This window comes from Mus caroli, unplaced genomic scaffold (assembly GCF_978045245.1).
Source record: "Mus caroli unplaced genomic scaffold, Mus_caroli_1 scaffold_8, whole genome shotgun sequence".
Lineage (NCBI taxonomy): Eukaryota > Metazoa > Chordata > Mammalia > Rodentia > Muridae > Mus > Mus caroli.
Window position 1 is genome coordinate 45,499,143 of NW_028227263.1, and position 21,638 is coordinate 45,520,780.

At 52.4% G+C, this 21,638-nt stretch overlaps 1 protein-coding gene across 1 annotated transcript in view; it reads left to right on the forward strand.

Annotated features, from left to right (window-relative positions):
• Nucleotides 1-21,638, forward strand: part of Arhgef17 (Rho guanine nucleotide exchange factor 17) — a 56,236-nt gene that overhangs the window by 15,775 nt on the left and 18,823 nt on the right. The window lies entirely within an intron of this gene.

The window sequence follows — 21,638 nt, forward strand, 5'->3', positions numbered from 1 at the left end:
TCCAACACAAATAAAGGCAGAGATAGACAGCACACAGGCATCATGCACACATCATACCCACTTCTTTTAGGTCCCCAGCAGGTTCCCAGACCCTCAACCTGTGCTAGCGTCAGAAGGGAGGACCCAGCTTGATTCTTCTCAGACCATCCTCTGACAGCAATAGTGGAGTCGGTAAGAGTGACCAGATGTCGTGTGAGCAAGTGACACAAGCAGGCCTTATCCTGCTAGGGGATAGCTACAGAATAATTTGTCCCTATACAGAAGCCTCTGGATAGTTGACAGGGCGCTGGGCGGGGCAGTAGACTCCAGAACCAGGACAGTGGGAAGAGGACTTCATTCCCATGAGGAGTCCAGCATCCTCGTCGTGATTGGTGGGCTGTCTCACAGCCGACTGCGCTACCACTCCTAACTTCTCCTTTTCTCCTGTTTTTGACATGAGATCTCACTATGTAGGCCTGGCTGTCCTGGAACTCTCTAGACCAGGCTAGCCTCAAATGCACAGAGATCTGCTTGTCTCTGCCCCCATGTCTGGCTTACTCCTAACTTTTCTAATCAGTCCTGGTAATTGAGTCTGGGATCAGCTTTAGGTGAACCTAGGGAACCTAGGTAGCCATTAAAACCCAGTTTAGCCGCTGTCCACTGGGTTAGCCTGTGGCTACAGTGCAAAGAAGGGACTCCAGCCCCAAGGAACCTGAGAACTGTGACTCAGGAGACCAAGGCAGATGAAGTCAGGGGTACCCAGGACCCTCAGAGGAGAAAGAACTGTGAAGGCAGAGATCTGGGGTGGAGCAACCCTGGTGTTTTTGGGTGCTGTGAAAGTTCCCTGCTCTGGAGAGGACTTCTGTAGTCCCTCAGAGACTCAACAGCCAGGCCTACATAGCTGGACTTGATCTCAGGCCAATATCCCTTAGCTTTCAAAAAGAATAAAACCCTTTCTCTATTGGAGTCCTGGCACAGGACTGTGAGACAGGCCAGCCACTTAGTTGTGTGTGTGGGGTGTCTTACTGCCTGGACCACCCCTCCCCATACAGTGCCCCAGAACTGCCTTAGGCTCCATGGGGGCGGGGGATGCTTGTTAGGGCAGAGGAAATCCCTGATTAGGGTATAGAGAGCAAAGCAGACTTGAACTCGGGTTCAGCCAGCCAGGTGCTGTGGGACTAGGTCTCCAGAGGAGCCTGACAGACTGCTTCACTTATCCTTGGTAACACCCCCTGCTCAGGCCCTCTAGAGCTAGCCTGAGCTATCTTGGTCCGGAGGACAGCCTGTGTGAGTGATAAAAGTCTACCTGCCTTCTACTGCCACCTGCAACGAAGGACTTTGCAGGAGGCAGGAGTTGGTAGCAGGCCACACTTTCAGAGCAGGCAGCTGCCTTAGTACTACAGGTCGGGGTGAGCAGTGAGTGACACATTCTTTAGAAGCCGTAGGAATCTTGGCTTCTCTCTCTGAGGTGATTTAGGTGAGAATCTGGAAGGACTTTGTCAGAGTTGAGTGTATCAATGAAGGTTTCTAGGAACAAGCCTGGGGCTGGCAAGCATGTGGCCCTTCAGGGCATGGCTGTGCCGTGGTGCATACCAGCCTACCTGGCTCCTGCACAACCAGAGCCCCACTTCTCTAAGAACACTGGATGGCACTGGGTGTAGTGACTTGTTCTTGTAATCCCAGGACTCTGAAGGTGGAAACCAAAGGATCAGAAATTCAAGGTCATTTTAGCCAATAATGGGAAGTTCGAGGCCAGTCTGGGCTTTAGAGACCCTGTCTGAAAAAAAGAAAGTGCTGGAGGCACACAGCTTCCTTCTTTTTCAAATCCTGTTCATCTTCACTGTGTGACCATGAGCGCTTAACCTCACTGTGGTTCAACACATGGCGTAGGTACATATAAAATGTGGATAATGACGGCACCTATTACAGGGTTGCTCTGAGAGCTAAATGTGATCACGTCTGGTGGCTGGTCTGGAGATCAGTGGTGAGCCATAAGGCAAGTTGGAAGAGATGGAGAGTGGTGACCTGCCCTGCCTGAGGAAGGACCACAGGGGTGGCTAGGGGGGTGCTTTGAGATGAGGTAGTGACAGTGGCTTAGAGCCGTTTGTTTGAGTTCCTGGTGGAAAGCTTTGAAGTCCCTGATGCAACTGTTCCTAGGAAAAGGGCTCAGATCGGGTACAGAGCAGGGATGTGGCCTTGGTACTGTGCCTAATTCTCACTGGTAGACATCCCCATGCCCCAGTGTAGCTACCCATTCCTAGCAGGATAGCTGGCCTACGCTCCTTGCTCTGCAGACCCCAGACCCAGACGTGGGTGTAATTGCCAGCGTGACCCTGTAAATTCCAACTCCAAAGCCTTCGTGCAGAATGAGGACTCATTTCCAAGCACCAGCCAGGGAAGCTCAGCCCTCAAATAGATGAGGATGGCCCTTTGGCCTAAAGAAGTGTTCTACCTGCCTCTGAGGAAGGGGCAAAGCCAGGCCTTGGTCTGCCGAGTGAGCAGTTGGGCTTCCTGGAGAGTTGTCACCTGAGAGACTGGATGTGTTGGAGTCACCAAAGACAGAGGCTGTGCTCTTGGGACTCAGAGAACTGGCCTGGATCACATCGGTGCTAGGTGGCAGCCACCTCGGGACCTGGTTCTGTGTATAGATGAGAGGCACAGTTCAGTGCCAGGGATACCAGGAAGTGGTCTGAGCCAGGACAGAGATCCTTTGGACTGGATCTAACCAAGCAGACCCAGCAGTCCCTGCCCAGGGGGAGAAAGGAAGAGGCCACTCACAGCAGCCTTCCATATTCTTTTTGTACTGCATAGTGTCTTTACGGTGGGACATGTAGCTGCATGTGGTGCGTTGTACCTGCGATTCCTGCGCTCAGGAGGCTGAGGCACCAGCATCGTCTTAAAAGTTGAGGCCAGCCTGGGCTACATCATAAAACACTGTCCCAAAACAAAAACAAAAGCAAAAGCTAATAAATAAGGCTGACCTCAGTGGGTAAAGGCTCTTGCTGACAAGTCTAGTGACCTCAGTTCAGTCTCCAGGAGGCACGTGGTAGTTGAGAACTGCAAGTTACCCTCTGAGCAAGCATATACACAACACACACACACAGAGTGTGAAACAACAACACAGTAATAATAATAGTAATATTAAAACCACAGAGTATTTTCAGGTCTTTTGCTGTTTAAACAACACTTCAGCACAGGAGCTATACTGCATGATTTCATGGTGGGAGTGGAGTCCCTTGGGGCATGAGATTGCTAAGACATCGTGTGTTTGTGACTTGCATTTTGATGTTTCTACATGCTTGTACCTCTAGCGATGTGAAGGCATGGCCTCACAAATCTGACTTTTGGACAATTACCAGTCCAGTAGGTACCCATGACGTCATAGGTGCCCGTGCCGCCACCGTCACTCTGTCCTAACTCACATTTGTCTCATACTTTTCCCCTGCCCGTGTGTCTCTCTCGGTTGATTGTTGGTGCCCAGTGTAGCCATTTCTAGGAAGCGTTTAACCTCTGGGAAGGAGGATTTCGTTCTTTGACTGAGTTATGATTTGCAAGTGTCTATCCCTGATTTCTCACCTGGTTTTTGTATTTGTATGGGGTATATTTTTGTTCTGTAGAAGGCCTTGTTTTTAGTTTTTGTCGATGTGCGTGTGGAGGTCAGAGGGATTTTGTAGCATTGGTTTCCTTTTGTCTTCTTTGAGTGGGTTCTGGGGATCAGCAGGCTTTTGCCGTAACCAGGCCATCTTGCTGGCCCAGAGAGGTTTTTTTTGTTGTTGTTTTTAAATGTGGTCTAATTTATCAAGCCATTGTTTTCTGACTGTTGGCCTTGGAGCCCTGGTTAGAAAGTCTGCCACCCCTCTGCTGCCTTCTGGTTTTTGTTTTACATCTCAGTGTTGGATCCACATGGAGTTTGTCCTGCTGTGCCGTGGGAGATGCGACACCAACTCTGTTTGCTTCCTCCTGTGGCTGGTATTTTGAGCTGAGGAGTCATAGTTGTGTTATCTTCTTGAAAGGGGCTGTGAAGGCCTGTGGGGGAGTGAGGCTGTGACTTTTGAGGGTCAGGGACAGAAAGGATGAAGGAGCTGGAGTGACACCAGAAGAATTCGGTGGCATTTGGAAGTGAGGGCACAAGTTGGCGTTACAGCATTCCAAATTCTCTGTGCTGTGTGACTCTGCAGAAGTTCCACCACCTCTCTGAGCCTCCAGCATTGTAGCTGGAGGGGACCCTGGATAGCATCCTGACTGCTGGGCTGATGGGGAGGGAGAAGATGGGATGCAGAGGGTGCATTGCTGGAACTTGTCGGAAGTACACGGAAGGCTGGCAGCCGAGCTCATTGTGTTCCTGGAGTGGGCAGGTGGGAAGGCCAAGGGGCGGGCGCCTGTTTAAAAATACCCACTGCAGCCTGGCACAGCAAGCCGGGAGGGGCAGGCCCTTTGCCCGCCCTCCAGATCCAGGAATGGCAAGGGTTACCATGAGCAGACACATTATACTCTGTCTCAGGAGAGCTCTTAGTCCAGCCGTCACCACCCTGAGCAGGCACCCTCATCCTCTCCAGAGACACAGAGATGCCAGAGTGTGGAGAGGTCACATCTCAGAAGCTAACTAACTCCGCCACTGCTGTGGACTTGGCTTTTGATTTCTAGTGAGTCCTTGTCCCTTGGAGTCCTAGTTATCTATCAAAGGGCACAGTTGGCCTCTCCCTGGCTGTCTCCCCCATCCATCAGTTAGAACAGAGAAGAGAGATCCTGGGAGTCATTCCTCACTCCCTTTATAATGGGGATACTGAGGCCATGGAGGGGCCTTGGATTGCCATCTCCTGCTTCTGGGCTTCTGGACCTTCCTCCCTGCCCCCAGCATTGCCTATACCAACTCCCCACCCCCACTCCAGGGCCCCAGTGGTCAAATTCCAGGGCTGCCATTGCCATGGCAACAACCAGCTCACAAGGCCTCTCCTCTGGGGTTTTCCACAAGGCCCTTGTCCAGGGAGGAGGCAGAAGGGCCTCCCACCCCTAGGGACTAGGGAGTCAGGAGAAGGCTGGGGAGGAGGTCAGGCCCAGCTGGTTTCTCATTTGTTTTCCAAACAAGAAAATGGAAAAGGCTGGTAGGATTGCTAGCAAATGGTTGTTGAGGCACAGAGTGGGATGAACAGAGGTGACCATCTAGGCAGGGGCCTTGAGAGCCACAGAGAAAGCCTCTATTACTTGGAGAATCACCCCCATAGAAAAACCCTAGACCAAAACATTTTGGAATGGTAGGTGGGGATAGATCCTCCCAACATCCCAGCCATTCTATTGGCCTTGGTAGTCTGAGCTGGTACCCAGAGATTAGAGGGTCCAGCACATGTTGGCCCTTCCTCCGTAGGGTAAGCTGTTCCCAGAGTACCAGTGGAGGGAGTGACTGGGCTCTTCAGTTCTGTGGGATGTGCAAGCAAGGACTGCCAGGGCCTATTTTGGAGGAGGCTGAACTGGTCGTTCTTAGACACTTGCCTTCCAAGAGTCTCTTAGAGCCTTCTTCCTGATGTAACGATTCAGCCTTATTTATAACAGCCAGTATTTGTTGAGTGGCGTCTTGACTCCTGGTACTGTGCGAAATAAGTGCTTTCTACTCCCGGCATTATAGATGAGAAAATCAAGGTACAGGTTGGTCTTCTGAGTCAGTCACCCATGAAGAGTGTCCCTGGCCGGGTATTATTCTGTCCTGTCCCCATGCCCTAGGCCCCGCCTACCGTTGACATTCTGGTGGCTTCTTCCAGGTGTGTCCCTTTTCTCTCTCTGTCTTTATCTCTTTCTCTCTCTTTATTTTTAGATGACATTGAGGCAATACAGTTTGTCGATAGGAGTGCCCTATGCTTTCATTTGATAACACAGCGGACTCCTTCTCTGTAACTTTTCAGAGGTCTTCCTAAGGGTCCATGACTCAGGAGCCCTCCCTCCCTGTAGCTGGAGTTGAAGCGAGCTGTGTAGGTAGAGTCCATGTGCGGAGAGCCCAGGCTGACACTCTCAGGCTAACCCCTGGCTGAAAGAAGCCCTCCTCCTGGCACTCTAGACAGATGTAAACTGTCCCAACTTTTCTACCCAGGGTCCCCTGGGGTGGAGTCCTGTCTGCTTGAAAGATCTTGCTTGGGTCGCCAGTGACACAAGGTAATAATAGGGCCCACCCACGAGATTATTTTGAGGTTAAAGCCAACACCTGGGAGGTGCTTAGTCAGCAGAGAATGGAATCCCTCCACAGATAGACCTGCTATTTTTAGATCTTTGCTGTCTTCCTGTCCTTGGGCTTTGTAAAGTTAAGTGATTTATCCAAAGTCCCAGCCACTTAGTGGTCAGTGGCTGCGGGAGGATTCGGGTCCAGCCCACTGCCTAGTCTTGAGAACCCAGCAAGTCACGACATGCGCTGAGTCTTGGATATGGAGTCTTAGGAGAAAGGAATGGCCCCCGCTGAGTGGTGGCAGCGCACACCTTTAATCCTGACACTTGGAAGGCAGAGGCAAGCAGAACTCTGTGGGAACTGGTCTAGAAAGTGAGTTCCAGGATAGGACAGGGCTACACAGAGAAACCCTGTCTCCAAAAAACCCAAATCACAAAACAAAGAGAGAGAAGGGTGTTGGTGGTGGGGTCGGGTCCTACTGCCCTTTCATTTTAAGAGGTTGATCATAGACACCCGTGGCCTCCTCGCTGTGCCTATTCATCCTGCGGACACTTGCTGTCTTTGTCTCTATTCACACCTGTGTGCTGACTGTATGCCCTGGGGAAACTGGGCTCTAGGCCTTAGTGGTGCCTCCTCTATCCTGGAGCTCCCAGATCTTGTTACTGCCCCCTGGTGCCCTACGTAGCGTCCTCATAGGTCTGTAGCATAATAAAAAGGATGGACTGATTTGGGAGTCACAACGGGGCAGTTGGTGGGGCAGTTGGCGCCTGCCCTGGCCTGAGGTGAGGTTGGTGAGGGAGATTTAAAGCTCCGTGGAAAAAGCAGAGCATAGATTAAATGGGACTTGATCCAGCCAAGGGCAAGGAGCATGTGGGGATGGACCCCGTGCTGAGGAGGGAAAGACTGGTGGACTCGGCCACCTCATTTCCCTGGGCCTTTGGTGGCCTGAGCAGAAGGGTTTCTGGCATTGTCTAAGTGGGGAAGATGGCGTCTTTTGACTGGGGCTTTGAGAGTCCCTAGGATTTATACACAGCCCAGTCAGGCCCTGTCCTTTATTCCCTGGGGCACTGGCCTGGGGCTGGCTTGGCCTTTCCCAGGGTGCCTGGCTCAAGGCCCAATGAATCATCTTCCGCCCTACAGGCAAGACACCCCATCTCTATCAACAGTGTACAAATGGAGCCCCCCTCCCATGTGCCTGGTCTGAAGGAAGGAGGGAATTGGAGGGGCTGGAATCAAAGCCTAGAAACTCCCGTTCCCACGACCCTTCACCCCAGCCTCCCTCCGTACTACCAAGATGGGTGAGATGGGAGGGAGCCATTCTTTGTAGAGCAGCCACTGAGCTGTAGTTCTGGCATGTACCAGGTAGGGAAATAGACACTGAGGAAAAGGTATATTCAGCTACATGAAGGTAGGAGTTGAAGTTCAAACCATGTGGGGCCCAGGCCGGCCTGGGTAGCATTCTGAACATGGTTTGGATATTTGAATGAATTTTTAGAGCTGTAAGGGGAAGTCTCCTGGAAGTCAACACATCCTGGGGTTCCAAGCCAAGGCAGGGCACAGTCCTGTGTGCAGGACTGGCAGGTATATCCTAGGAGCCCCTAAAATACAAACTTAGAATACAGATTTGTTAGCATTCTCCTCCAAGGTCTCACACTCAGTTATGCCTGGCTCCTGTCCTGTAAAATGGTGGCTACGGGGAAGAAGTGGGCACAGAGATTGAGTTCAGAGTGGACTGGCTCAACCGATGCTTTTGGCAGCTGCTGAGGTCCGACTTACCCTCCAGCCCCCATCTCCTACTTCTATTATCTGGGATAAGGAACTTTTCTTTCGAAACCTAGAAGATTCAGCTGTATCCTCTTGAAACTGAAGGGGGTGGAGTGAAAGAAAAAATGAAAAGAAAAAAAAACACATTTAAAAAAAAAATCATGCAGTTAAATTCAAACCACATGCCCTACAATCCTAGTCCTGCAGGCCTCTGCTGCCACCTAGCAGTGCTTGGTGGAAGTGCAGTCCTAGAGCCCCAGCTTCCTCACTTGGGCTTCATCAGCCATGCCTTTCTCCCAGAATGACCTCAGTCACCCTCTGGGAACCTAGTGGGGAATTTAGAACCCTCTTGAACTTTCCCACCTCCTTCATCTGTTTACAGAAGGGGAAACTAAGTCACAGAGCAGGAAGGCCAGCCAATAGGTACATGTTATGTACCCAGTGTATGTCTAGTTTATACTCATTCCTGTTTAGATTATTCTTGTAGTCCTGGGGCAGGCAGACATTGAGACCTCCCTTCTGTTTCCATCTATGTCTTAGCCATCCAGGGAAACGAATACAGCTGCCAGCCCCACTTCCTAATTCAGGGTGCCCCAGGTTTGGCCTGACTTCTTATTTATGTGCCCTGCAACTTAGTGAAGTCTTTCAACTGCTGATACGCCATTTGCTTGGGGTTAGATCTTAGCCTAGGTCACCCCACTGATGTTCTCAGTACACATCCTGTAGGAACTGGGGTCTTTCCTAGACCACGGTGCTCCTGGGAGGTCAGAGAGGTGCTCCTGGATTCTGTTTCTGTCTTGGCAACGTATAGATCTGTAGCATGTTGAAGAAGAACGGACTGGGGAGTTATCACAGGGCACTCAGGAACAGCGTGAGGCCTACATAGGGCTGTGGAGAGAAATTGTACCTCAGGTCCCCATCGAGGACCTCGCAGTGTATGCTATACCCTGGGTCTGGGATGGGCCAGGCGTGTTGTGGTCAGGGATTTTCTTCTAGGCTGAGAGATGGGCCAGCCGGGTTTAGCCATCAGAAGACAGCCTGGAATCCAGCCAGGAGAGCGAAGGCTACCTCTTGCTTCTTTCACAGCCAATAGATTTCTGGTTTTTTACTACTGCCCCTGCTGGGGTCTCAGTCTGACCCCTCTGGGCCAACAGATGAAATGTGGGTTCATGCAGAAATCAGCCTGGCTTCATTTCTCTGCCAGGATAGCAAGAGCTCTAGGTTCAAGCGCCGCCTCTTCCTGTCTGCGGGGCCCTGGCACCCTGTCTGCCTCTCTGGGCCTCTGTCTCCTTTTCACTGTGAGTTTCATGGCAGTCAGGTGGTGCCTGGGCTGGACTTGTTCCTCTCAGACTTAGCAGTGAATATTGATGTTTGGCTCGGGCCACGTCTAAGCCGTTAGTTGGAACACCTATACATGGCATGTGGCCCGGGCTCCCTCCCAACATGTAGGCCGGGCTTTATGGATATGCAGGCTGCCAGGCTTCGTGGCGCAAGGTAGTCCCAGGTACTGGGAAGCTGAGTAGGAAAAGTTCAGGACCTGCCACAGCTAGTTCAAGGGTAAACTGGCCAGCTTAGTGAGACCCCTTATCAAAGTTAGAAATCTCTAGAGGAAGCCAGGTGTGGTGACTCATGCTTTTAGTCCTAGCACTTGGTAAACAGAGGCAAGAGGGTTTTTGTAAATTACAGCCTAGCCAGGGCTACATAGTGAGACCATCTCTCAAAAAATAAATGAGCAGGGGCTAGAGGTCTGGCCCGGCAGTTTAGCACTCGTTGCTCTTGCAGAGGACCTGGATATGGGTTCCAGCGCCTACACAGTAGCTCACAACCATCCACAACTCTAGTTTCAGGGGATCCTGCACCCTCTTCTGGCACCCGAGAGCACCAAGCATGCATGCGGTGCACAAACATGCATGCAGGCACATGCGTGTGAGAGCGCGTGCGCGCGCGCACACACACACGAAATCTAAAACTGTTTAAATAAATTAAATAAAAACAAACAAAAGAACACCATAATGGAGGAGTGCTTGCGTGGCCCTGGGTTCAATCCCTGGCATCACTGGAACAAGCCAGAAGAGCAAGTTTTCAGTGTCCTGTGACTTCACTTCTGCTAGTGATCTGTGTCCAAGAGAGTAAGTAACAAAGGTCCATCCAGTCTGGAGAGGAGGGACCATGGGCCATGGGCCTCATGCTGTGTGCAAGAGTGTTTGCACCATGTTGGAGGAAGAGCCTACCAGATGGACAATGTTGTGAACACGCGCTTTGACAGATATCATCTGACACATCACCCCGGGGTGACTGTGAGGACAGGAGGCAGTAATGGAAAGGACTCAGTCCATGTGGAACACATGGCAAATGCCTTGAAAGCGAGGGTGTGTTGCTGTTTTCTGTTTGGGATTATTTTGAACGTAGCTGGTTTTGATCATTATTGAAAGACCCTTCAGTTTTTAACCTCTGCCTAGAACCCCATGGTTCATTACCATGGATTGCTGTGCAGTCGTGGCTACAGATAACTAAGGGGCCACACGGCACTCTGCCTCTGAAGCAGGAAGGCGCTTTAGCTCCTTAGGCCCCGAGCTCTCCCTCCAAGCCCCAGAGCTCATCCTCCAGTGACAGCCCCACCCGGGGCAGCCAGTCCCCAGAGATCTCAGTGGCTTGGACATTTCCCTTCCAGCTGCCTGTGAGGCCTGGGAACTGAGAAACCTTAAGAGGCCTCTCCTTCCAGAAAGGAGGGTCTACTGAGGGCAGGAAGTGATCTAGGGAACCAAGGGGAGTGGATGGGTAATGGAAAGGGTGGTAGGAAGCGGGGGCCCCCAGGAAATGAAGTGTCTTCCCCAATCCACATACTAAGTAGCGTAGCGAGGATTTGAACCTGAAATACACAGCTCCATAGCCAGCCATCTTGGGCTCCATACCAAGAATCCTTTTGTAACTTTTGTCTCCTTGATGACAGAGCATCAGAGGTGGCAGCAGCCATTGGGAAGTAGATGGCCTATAGGCTGCGACTGTGTAGTACCAACTCCACTTTCATGGATATGGGTGGGGTGGGAGAGCCAGACAGCACATCTGGGTTGTCAGGCACTGTAGTCCTTGATCCTGGCATGGCCCGTGGCAGCATTGTGTTCATCTTCCAGAATGTTCCTGACTCAAGGGAACCTGTTTATATCATTGACTCAGAAAGAAGAGACCAGAGAAAGGTGACTTAGGCAGCCAGTGTGTCTCGGAAGTGCAGGAAGCTTGCAGGCTTGAAGACAGCCAGCTGGGTCCTACCTTACCAGCAGGACGGCCTTGGCCTCTCAAAGCTTTCCTGGTTTATAAAATGGGAGAGTTACAAGAAACAGAGCTCTGGTGTATGTAGGTTGGTGGTTAAGGAGCAAGCAAGATGAATCTTGGTCCCAAGACCCATGCAAACAGCATTTGTCATGGAGAGAGATCCTCCAGGCTCCCCGTGGTCCAGTGTGGGCAGCTCGGGGGTCCAGAGATCTTTTGACAGAGACAGCTGGGCAGGTCTGCAGACCCTTCCCATGAAGCCTGATGACACCTGCTTTCCAGACCTGTGTCTCTTAGGAGCTGTCTTTGCTCTTTTTGATACGGGGCTTCCCTGGTTATCAAAAATGACCTTGAATTCTCATCCTCCTGCCTCCCCAGTGCTGAGACTACAGGCATGTGCTCCCATGCCACGTATATGCAATCCTGAGGATCGAACCCCAAGCGTCATGCTTATGAGGCAAGCATTGGACTAGCTGGCTACACCCCAGTGGCCTGGTCTTGGGTCATTTCTTTCAGGTCTTGTCTTCCTAACGAAACCCAACATAAACATCCTCCCTCCTTTCCTTTCCTTTCCTTTCCTTTCCTTTCCTTTCCTTTCCTTTCCTTTCCTTTCCTTTCCTTTCCTTCTGGTGTGCAGGTGGAGTGTGCACATGGCACAACGTGCATGTGACAGAGGACTGGTTTTGGAGTTCATTTTTGTTTTGTTTTTGTTCGTTTGTTTGTTTGGTTTTGGTTTTTCTTTTGAGGGAGCTCCGGCTAGTTGGCCTGAGAGCTTCCAGTGATCACCCTTGTCTCTGCCTCCTGTCTCACCATAAGAGTGCTGGGATTACAGATGGATGCTGTCCCATCTGGCTTTTATGTGAGTTCTGGCGATGGACCTTAAGTCGTTGGGCTTGAATGGCCAGTATTTTTACCTACCTAATCATATGCCCAGCCATCTCCCAGTCTAAGACCTTATCTTCAGATTCCTAGCACAGGAACTGAAGAGTTCACTCAGCAGTTAGGAGCACTGGCAATTCCCAGCAACTTCAAGTGGCTCATGACCATCTATAACAGGATCTGATGCCCTCTTCTGGCAGCCAGGTGTACATGCAGACCGAACCCTCATACATTAAAGTCATCATCATCATCCTAGCACAGTGCTTAGCTGGTACCTGGTTGGTGATTAATGAGTATTTAGTAAACTAGTCAAGAGAATGGTGTGACAATCAGAGCAGCAGCCCATCCACTAGGTGCAGTCAGTCGTGTGTTCATCTGCCCCTGACTCAGTGGCCTGTCACCCATCCACGTGCATATTCATTTCTCACCATTCCAGCTATTCAGCCGCTACCATGACTCTCATTAGTCCACTCTAGGTCTAGCCTTTGTCGCATCTGGTCCTCCAGTGGTCCAACAGTAGCTGTAAGGTCTGGTGGGTCTCAGAGGGCAGGTGGAATGAATGGTGTCTGGAGGCAAGCGAGCAGGAAACCAGGATTGCCTCAGAGATGGCTGGGGAAGTTGTCAACAGACCTGGTGGAGGTCGCTAGACCAGGATTCCCTGGGGCTGACAGAGGGTGGTCTCAGAGCCAGGTACCCGGTGGTCTGGTGGGGCTGAGCCCTTTCCTGACTGTTGTCTCTTACCTTCCCCTAACCAAGGAGGGTGTGGACAGCTCTTTGGTGGGGAAGGAAGATGTCTGAGGTGGGATACAGATGTGGTATGGAAAACCAGACAGGTTTTCATACTTAAAAAAACTCTTCTCAGGGATGGCAATATGGCCCAGGTGGTAAAATCTCTTGCTGCCGAGCCTGAAGACCCATGTTCAATCCCCAGGACCCATGTGGTGACGGAAAGAACACTGACTCCCAAAAGCTGTCCTCTGACTTCTGAACTCCACCATGGAAGGGGCACATATACCCACCCCACATATGATCAAATTAATTAAATTCTGTGACCCTACTCCAAACATCCTCAGAGCTCTAAGAGGGTGATTAAATCTGCACCCTGGATTGACTCTCAGAGGAGCCACAGAACCATACCTTGACTTGGTCCTGGCTACGTGATGCCCTCGGCCTCACCCCAGTTGACCCTGTCCTGAAGGGGGCTCTAATGATTCCCTGCCTCAGCCCCTGAGCCGCTGCTCCTCTCCTTGGCATCCTTTGGTTCTCTGCTCCATCAGCACCCCCAGTGCTATGGCAACGAGCTTGGACCTAATTAGCGATTGTCTTAGTTAGGGTTTCCATTGCTGTGAAGAGACACTACGACTCATAAACTCTTACAAAGAAAAACATTTAATTGGGGCTGGCTTACAGTTTCAGAGGTTCAGTTCATTATCATCGTGGTAGGAAGCATGGCAGTGTCCAGGCAGGACATGGTGCTGGAAAAGGAGCTGAGAGTTCTACGTCTTAATCAGCAGGCAGCAAACGACTGCGTCACTGGATGTAACCTGAGCATGGAGAGACCTCAAAGCCACCCCTACAGTGACTCACTTCCCCCATCAAGGCCACTTCTGTCCATCAAGGCCACACCTCCTAACAGTGCCACTTCTTATGCAAGCAATCAAAAGTATGAGTCTGTGGGGCCAAATTTATTCAAACCATCTCAGCCATCCTTAACAAAGCGGCCTTTGGCATTAAGCCTCACCTGTAAGGGGCTGGAGGCTTCCTGGGACTGTCTCCCTGCACCCATGTACTCCTGTGTCTTTTGACCTCCATTCATGCTGTGTTCTAGGCCTGGCTCCTCTCCGGGAGCATCCTGTGAGTGCTTTCCCCGCTGCAGAGGTAACCTTTGCTAAGCCTGGGAGCCTGCAGGGGTGGAATCACTCCTCTGAATTTAGTCCGGCTGATGGGTAGATGGGTGGCACCTGGCCAAGACCCCAAACTGCACTGCCTCTCGGCCACTAAGAAGAAATAATCAGGTAGTCTGAGAGAGGGCCAAATGGAGGCGGAACATTGATAGCCAAAGGTGGCTACAGCGACCAAGCAACCGGCCCCAGTCCATGGGCCTCTGTATGCATGTGCTTACCTCTGAGACCTGGCTGCCCTGCCCGGACACAGGCATTCTTTCTCTCCTCCCCCAACTCGCCCACCCTGATGAGGAAGAAGAGGAGCAAGCTGTGGGGAGGAAGTATGGGCAAGGCAGTGCTTTGGGACGGGAAAAGGCAGGTGGAGTCAGCTGCTTTCTGGCTCTAACCTTGGGTAGGGTTTGAGATCCTTTGGGGGACAGGTGACTGCTTTTCAGCACATTCCGAGGAGGTGCTGGACTCTCAATCCAGAGGCCAGAACAGAGCCTGGCACACCCCCTCCTGGATTCGTTTCATTCAACAGACTGAACGAATGGTTGGTTATTCTGATCCAGGGGGACCCAGTAGACATAGCAAGTCCCTTCACTGATACAACACAAATTTATTAAGCACTACCCAATATTGGCTGTGACCGGTCTGTGCTGTGCCTGCTAGCCTGGGATCCTAGCCCCTGACCTGCCCTTCCAGGAGTAGTTGAAGTATAATTCATTTGTGCCAGGCACAGGGGTACTGCCAGTGCTCAGGAGGAGGCAGGAGAATCAGTGGCTTCTTGTGGGCTTGTTTTCAGTGCTGGGAACTGAACCTGGGGCCTTAGAGTCCAGGCAAGAGCTCTTCCAGTGAAGAATATTCCCAGACCTGTTTTGTTTTGCTCCTAAGACAGGGCCTCTTGTAGCCCAGGCTGGCCTTGAACTTATATATAGCAAAGGATGACCTTGAACTGCTGAGCCTTCTGCCTCCACCTCCCAAGTATTGGGATTATAGGTGTTCGCCATCTTGCCTAGACAGAAGTTATATGCACTTAAAAAAAAGTTCTGGGGACCAGACCCATAACCTCACACAGGCTAGACAAACGCCTTGCCACTAAGCTCCATCCCTAGCTGGGTCATGAGTTTGAGGCTAGCCTGAGCTGCGTAGGAAGGCTCACACAAACAGCATCACAGGAAGAAAGAAAGCCCACCCACCCTTTGCTCGGCTTGCAGATGGCCCCAAGTTCAATCTTCAGTACCGGTAGCAAAACTTAAAGGTGCTAGGGGCAAACTAAGTTGGCGCATTGCCTGCGTGGCATACACAAGACCCTGGATCCAATCGGGGGCATGCTACAAAACAGGCACGGTAGTGCATGCCTATAGTCCCAGAACTGGGAAGGTGCTTACAGAGGAGTCAGAAGTTCAGTGTCCTCCTCCACTACATAGTCAGTTTAATGCCACCCTAGGCTACATGAGACCTTGGGCGGGGTGGGGGCAGGTATAGGTGTCAGGGTCCAACACCCTCTTCCGGTCTCCATAGACACCAAGCAGGTATACATGCAGGCAACACACTCATACACGTAGATTAAAAATATGCAAGTATTTTTTTCTAAAGTTCCTTAGAATGGGGTGTGGAGTCCGGGCTAATAAAGCAGGGCAGGATAGAGGGATGCAGGGACCTCACACTAAAAAGATGCTCAGAAATGTACCCATGCTGGCTGGCCAAGGGGAAAAGCAAAACTATTGAGACCAACCGTCTTTTTCGTGTGTTCAGTGCCTTGGCTTACCAAGAACACTTACTTCAGGGAGCCAGCACTCTCCTGGGAGAAAGTGGGCATCAATCCATTATTACAGACTGTCTGTGGTTAAGAAAACTGAAGATCTTGGAGAACACAGAACAGGCACACAACACCTACCCTGAAGACTTGGAGGGCTTCCTAGAAGAGGTGACATTGTGTAAAACAGTTGAGTGAAAAGACATTGGTTGCTAGGAGAGGGAACCGGCTTAGGTCAAGGCCCCGAGGCAAGGGAGAGGTGTCTTTTCTAGACCCGGAGAGTTGGCTAGGGTGAAACAAAGAAGCATGTAGGAGTGGGAACGAGGGTGAGCCTAGCTTGTGGGATGGAGGTTCATTATCCTACTGCTCAGGAAATCCAGAGAGAACAGGTTGGAGAGAGGGAGTCAGATGCAAGCTTGGTGAGTGTGGGAACCCACAATGTTGAAGGAGGTGGAGCTAGTGAGGGGTAAGGCACAGCAGCAGAGGGTATGGCCCCCCTTCCTGGTGCCCAGTGGGATTTGGTGTCAAAGTTGTTTCTCACCACACCCCAGTTCTACTTAAGTGGATCCTGGAGTAGATTCTAGCCTCATCCTGGCATTTATGGAAGGAGCCAGAAGATCGAGGATCACATTTAAACAAAAGCCAGAGTTAGTGGAGGGCAGATTGGGGGGGGGGGGCTTTTCCAGTGAGGGTCTTGGGGAGAGGCACTGGAAGGGAACAGGACTGGAGCCAGGTACAGAACACTGACTAAGCTGGGGGAGATGGTGGTAAGGATAGGGGTGACTTAATGTGGGTGATTTGCGTGACAGCTCTCTATCACACTCAAATCCCTCTCTCACTGGCTGGGGCCAGTGAGGTTTTCAACCATCCGTATTTGATACCTACATGGAATGGTGCCTGCTTCTGCCATACTGCAGTTGTTGACCAAGAAAGTTCGCATTACTGTGAAAGATGGTGGGTCAGGCTCGTGGGTGTCAGGAATTGGAGATCTGTATGTGAGCGTGCACTTGACCCTACCCTACCCCCGGGCCTGTTCTATACCAGCTCTATTCATTCATGGCTCCTGGGTGTAGATCTGTGTGTGCGCGCTAGTATACACTGTGGACGCGTCTTTATCCGCGAGTGTGTGTGACTTGCGTCCTGAGGCGGGGGTGCGAGGTCCCGCGGCACTGAGCCTGTTGCGGGAGAAGGGGCGGCGCGCAGAGGGCGGGACTCTCCCCCTGCGACGCCGCGCGCACTCCCTGCGCGGAGGAGGCCGCAGCGCCACCGCGGGCTGCGCCCTCACTGACGCTGCTACTCACGCCGTCACCACCACCGCGGCGGGGCTGAGGCCCCCGAGGAGCGCGGGTGGGAGGGGGCCCTCCGACTCTGCGCAGTACCCGCCCCGGCGGCAGCCCGGCCGCATGCTTCAGATGGTGAAGACCCTGGCCCAGTTCACCATCGCGCTGGAAGACATGCGCGATCTGGGCTCGGCCGCCGCCTCCGGGGAGCCCTCCGGGGGCGGGGGCGGGGGCTCTGACACCGCGGAGGAGCCGGGGGAGGCCCAGGTACTGGGAGGCGGAGGGGCAGCCGGGAATTTGGGTCTTGGCCTAGGATGCCGCAGACCCAGGAGATCGGGTAGCGTAGGCAGATGCTGGAGAACAGGGCCTGGAACTTGGATCAGAAACCAGGACCTGCCTGCCTGTCAGTGCCGGGGTTGAGGAGAGCTGACCTCAGATGTAGGCAGAGAGATTGATGAGCCTCCTCCCCAGGGCCAACCGGCACAGCCAACTCTGGCTGCACTAGTCGGGTTGGCAGGGTCAAGGCCCAGGACAGTACTCTCTTGTCAAATGGGTCAGGTGAAAGCAGATTTGTTCCTGGGACACCTTGGGTCCCCAGGAAAGCCAGATTTACAACCTCCCTCAGGGTTGATGGGCCCCAACTGTATGTATGTGCTGAGGGTAGCCAGCACCGCCACTTTGCCACTGGGACCCAGGGGCCTGTCCCCATCCCTGCCGCCAGTGGCCTTTCTGGAAACTGGAGGAGGCTGGGACCAGGGATGCTGCCTTGTTTTTGTGTTTGTCTGGGCCCTGACTCTGTTCCGTTCTATGGGCACAATGGGGACTAGGCCTAATCCGGGTACTGTACTGTGTTTTGTGTACGTGTCTCCAGTGCTCCAGGAGTCTAGGCAAGAGGGCCTATCTCACAGCTGGATAACTAGGCTTCATTTTTGTCTTGATGTGGGGCATCTGGCCTTCATGGCCTCTCTCTGTGAATCTTTCTTCATGCTGTCTTTGGGTTCCACTTACCAAGTTCCTGCCATGTCCACCTTCCCACAGGCCCCCTTGGTCCCCATGCCAGGGTCCTGTCTGTGGCTACTGAAGGGTTGGGGGATCCCGAGGGAAGCAGGCTGAAGGGCTGGCCAGCCTGGAACAGGTGGGCCTGCCGATCTGGTTGACAGCTGCTTCGTCCCTCCATCTCCTGCTTCCCCTGTCCCCCGCCCCCCTGCACTGCTCCCGTGTCAGGACACGTGCAGAGGGTGCTCCACACAGTGACAAGGAGCTGGCCTTGTTTTCTGTGTGTTACCTGACAGCTGAATGACAGCCCACTGTGCTTTGCAGCGGGGAGGAGGCCAGGAGAGGCGGCTGCATTGCAGCGTCAGCTCCCTCTACCCCCAGCCTCCCGGCCAACAGGCTCAGTGCCAGCCCTCCCCCTCAGGAAACTTCTCTGACCATGACCCAGGTTGGGGGGTGGCTGCCCGGTGAGTGTGGGCAGGGGACAGTAGCAGTGTGGCCCAAAGCCTAGTCTGGCTGTCCTGTCGGTCAGAAAACCTCCAGTGAAGTCTCAGGGAAGTGGAATTAGAAGGGACAGCTAGGGTCGCTGTGGTGGTGGGGCACCCCACTGCAGAGCGTGGAGCCTGTGTGGTACCAGGAACAAAGGGGTTTTATTCCTTTTCATGAAGGAGGATGGCAGCAGGGCCACGAAAGTCACACAGTGAGGAAGAGCAGAGCTGGGGAGCTCTGTGGCCCGAGGTTCCTGGTAGTGGGAGAATAGGGTGCTGGGACCCTAGGGCTCTGCGTGAGGTGTCTGAAGAGGCCCTGGGCCTTGTCTGTCACTGGCCGAATGATCTTGGGCAAGTCACATCACTTCTCTGACTTGACTCATCTGTGCAGTGGATGACGCCTGTGTCTTGGACCTGCGTGAGGCTGAAATGAGTTGCACGCACTTATGAGGTGCTGGGGTGTTCTGGGAGTGGCCAGCACAGGAGCAGATGTGGGAGACCCAAAGCTGCTTTCAGTTTTTAAGGCTCCAGAAGCCCTCAGTATAAATTGCCTGCTCCTAGTTGGGGGTCTCTGGGGTAGAGCCTGAGAAACACAGCCTAGCACAGAGCTTGCAGAAGTGGAGTAAGCCAGCCTCCTGTGTCCCAAGGAGACGACATCCACGTCTCCATAGAGCTCAGAGTGAGCGTCACTTCTGAGTGTGCCTCCTCAGTTATCGGGGGAGGAGGGGGAAGGCTGATCCCCCAGTTCCAGGGTCAGAGGAGCAGCAGCACCTGGGGTAAGCTTACCATAGCCAGCAAAGTGAGAAGTAAGCCAGCCATGGTAGCCTGGGGCTCCTGCACGAGAGACGGAAGCATCCCGGGCTGTGTACTGAGCCACAGAGTAAGGCCTTGTTTCAACAAACAAACAAATTACTAATAGAGTGTAATACTAAGCAGCACAGGGACCCTGGGCGGAGCAGTGGCGGTGGCAGGTCCCCTCACTGAGGCACTACAGTAAGGGGTGTCGGGATAAGAACTGGGGAAATACCCAAGCATAAGCCATTCCAGAATCCCCACACAGAAAGAGCATGTTGAATCTGCAGGCCTGATGGCTGGAGCCCCAAGCATGGCCCAGATAAGTGTGTAGGCCCCACACCCTTGCCTAGGCTAGCCTAGAGAGTCAAGTGTCTGTATGGGGTTCTGGAGTGGAGTCCTTGCCAGGATGTAGGCTGGTGGGATGGGTGCTGTCTGGGAGGGGTTCCTGGATACGGTTGGGGACCATGGGAGTTGGCAGCAGGTGAGCTCTGCCGCAGGGAGGGGGTGGGGCAAGCTTAGACATTCCCAAGCTTGCATCTAACAAAGTCTTCCCATAGGATAGAGCTAATACCTTTGACAGGGGCAGGGACCCCAGTGCCTAGTGATGTGGGTGCTGATGCTGAGCAACCTCACAGGACTCTTGGGCCCTGTGTATGTGAGCATCAGTAATTCCCCTGTTCTGAAAAACAAGAGACTCAGTTGGGCTATAGCTCGGGAAGTACAGGGCTTGCCTAGCTTGTGCACCAAGCTCTGGCTTGTTCTACAGCGGTGCATATGCCAGACGAGGTAGTGAGTACCTGTAGCCCCTAGCACTAGGGAAGTCTCCACAGCCTGGTCTATGTAAGACCCTGCCTCAGAGAGAGAAAGAGGGTTGGTGAGGTGGCTTGAAGGGCAAGCATGAAGGCCTGTGTTTACACTCCCAGAGTTGTAAAAGCTGGACATAGTAGTGTGTGTCTGTGACCCCATCAGTGTGTGTGTGACCCCATCACTGTGTGTGTGACTGTGACCCCATCACTGTGTGTGACCCCATCACTGTGTGTGTGACCCCATCACTGTGTATATGTGACCCCATCACTGTGTGTGTGACCCCATCACTGTGTATGTGTGACCCCATCACTGTGTATGTGTGACCTCATCACTGTGTGTGTGACCCCATCACTGTGTGTGTGACCCCATCACTGTGTGTGTGACTGTGACCCCATCACTGTGTGTGACCCCATCACTGTGTGTGTGACCCCATCACTGTGTATGTGTGACCCCATCACTGTGTATGTATGACCCCATCACTGTGTATGTATGACCCCATCAGTGTATGTATGACCCCATCACTGTGTATGTGTGACCCCATCACTGTGTATGTGACCCCATCACTGTGTATGTGTGACCCCATCACTGTGTGTGTGACCCCATCACTGTGTATGTGTGACCCCATCACTGTGTGTATGTGACCCCATCACTGTGTATATGTGACCCCATCACTGTGTATGTATGACCCCATCACTGTGTATGTGTGACCCCATCACTGTGTATGTGTGACCCCATCACTGTGTATGTATGACCCCATCACTGTGTATGTATGACCCCATCACTGTGTATGTATGACCCCATCAGTGTGTGTGTGAGACCCCATCACTGTGTATGTGTGACCCCATCACTGTGTATGTGTGACCCCATCACTGTGTGTGTGACTCCAGTGCTAGAGAACAGAGATCTCTGAGCTCTCTGGCTGCCCAGGCTGAGACAGTGAAGCTCCAGGCTCAGTGAGTAACTCTGTGTTAAAAAATAAATAATAAAATAAAATAATGTGAAGAGCAAAAGAAGAAGACACCTCATTGACCTCTTATGTACACACACACACACATACACACACAAAGAGAAGAAATGGAGAGACTGTGAACACAGACGTGGACAAGAGGGCCAGGAGAAGAAGGGCCTGGAGCCGGGCCTGGAGCCAGGCCTGGTGTAGAGAGCTCTGTGACCTTTTAATGAGACTGGGACCCAGCCTTGTCAGAGCCCTGGTGTTTCCAGCACCAACTTTACTTCCCTGAGCTGAAGTTTCTTCTTCTGAAGCAGAAAGTGACAGCCTCTGCTCTGAGGGATGCTGTGACACAGCCAGGTCAAACATGTCCTCATAGCAGCAAACTGGAACTTGGTATTTTCAGAGTAAGTCTCTAGAGTGGGTGTAGCCCGGAGGCATCTTCCTTTGTAAATATGAGAGTTGATTGTTGTTGGGTTTTGCCTTTGTCCAGAACCTGTTGGGGTAGGAAAACAGGGATCCACTTGGAAGGGTGTGTTTGAGACTCAGGAGAGCGTTCCCAGCAGAGTGCCTGAGCAAGGGTCTGGCAGAATGGAGGTCCGGGATGCTTTGGGAAACTGGGGGACAGGAAGCTGGCAGGGAAGGCC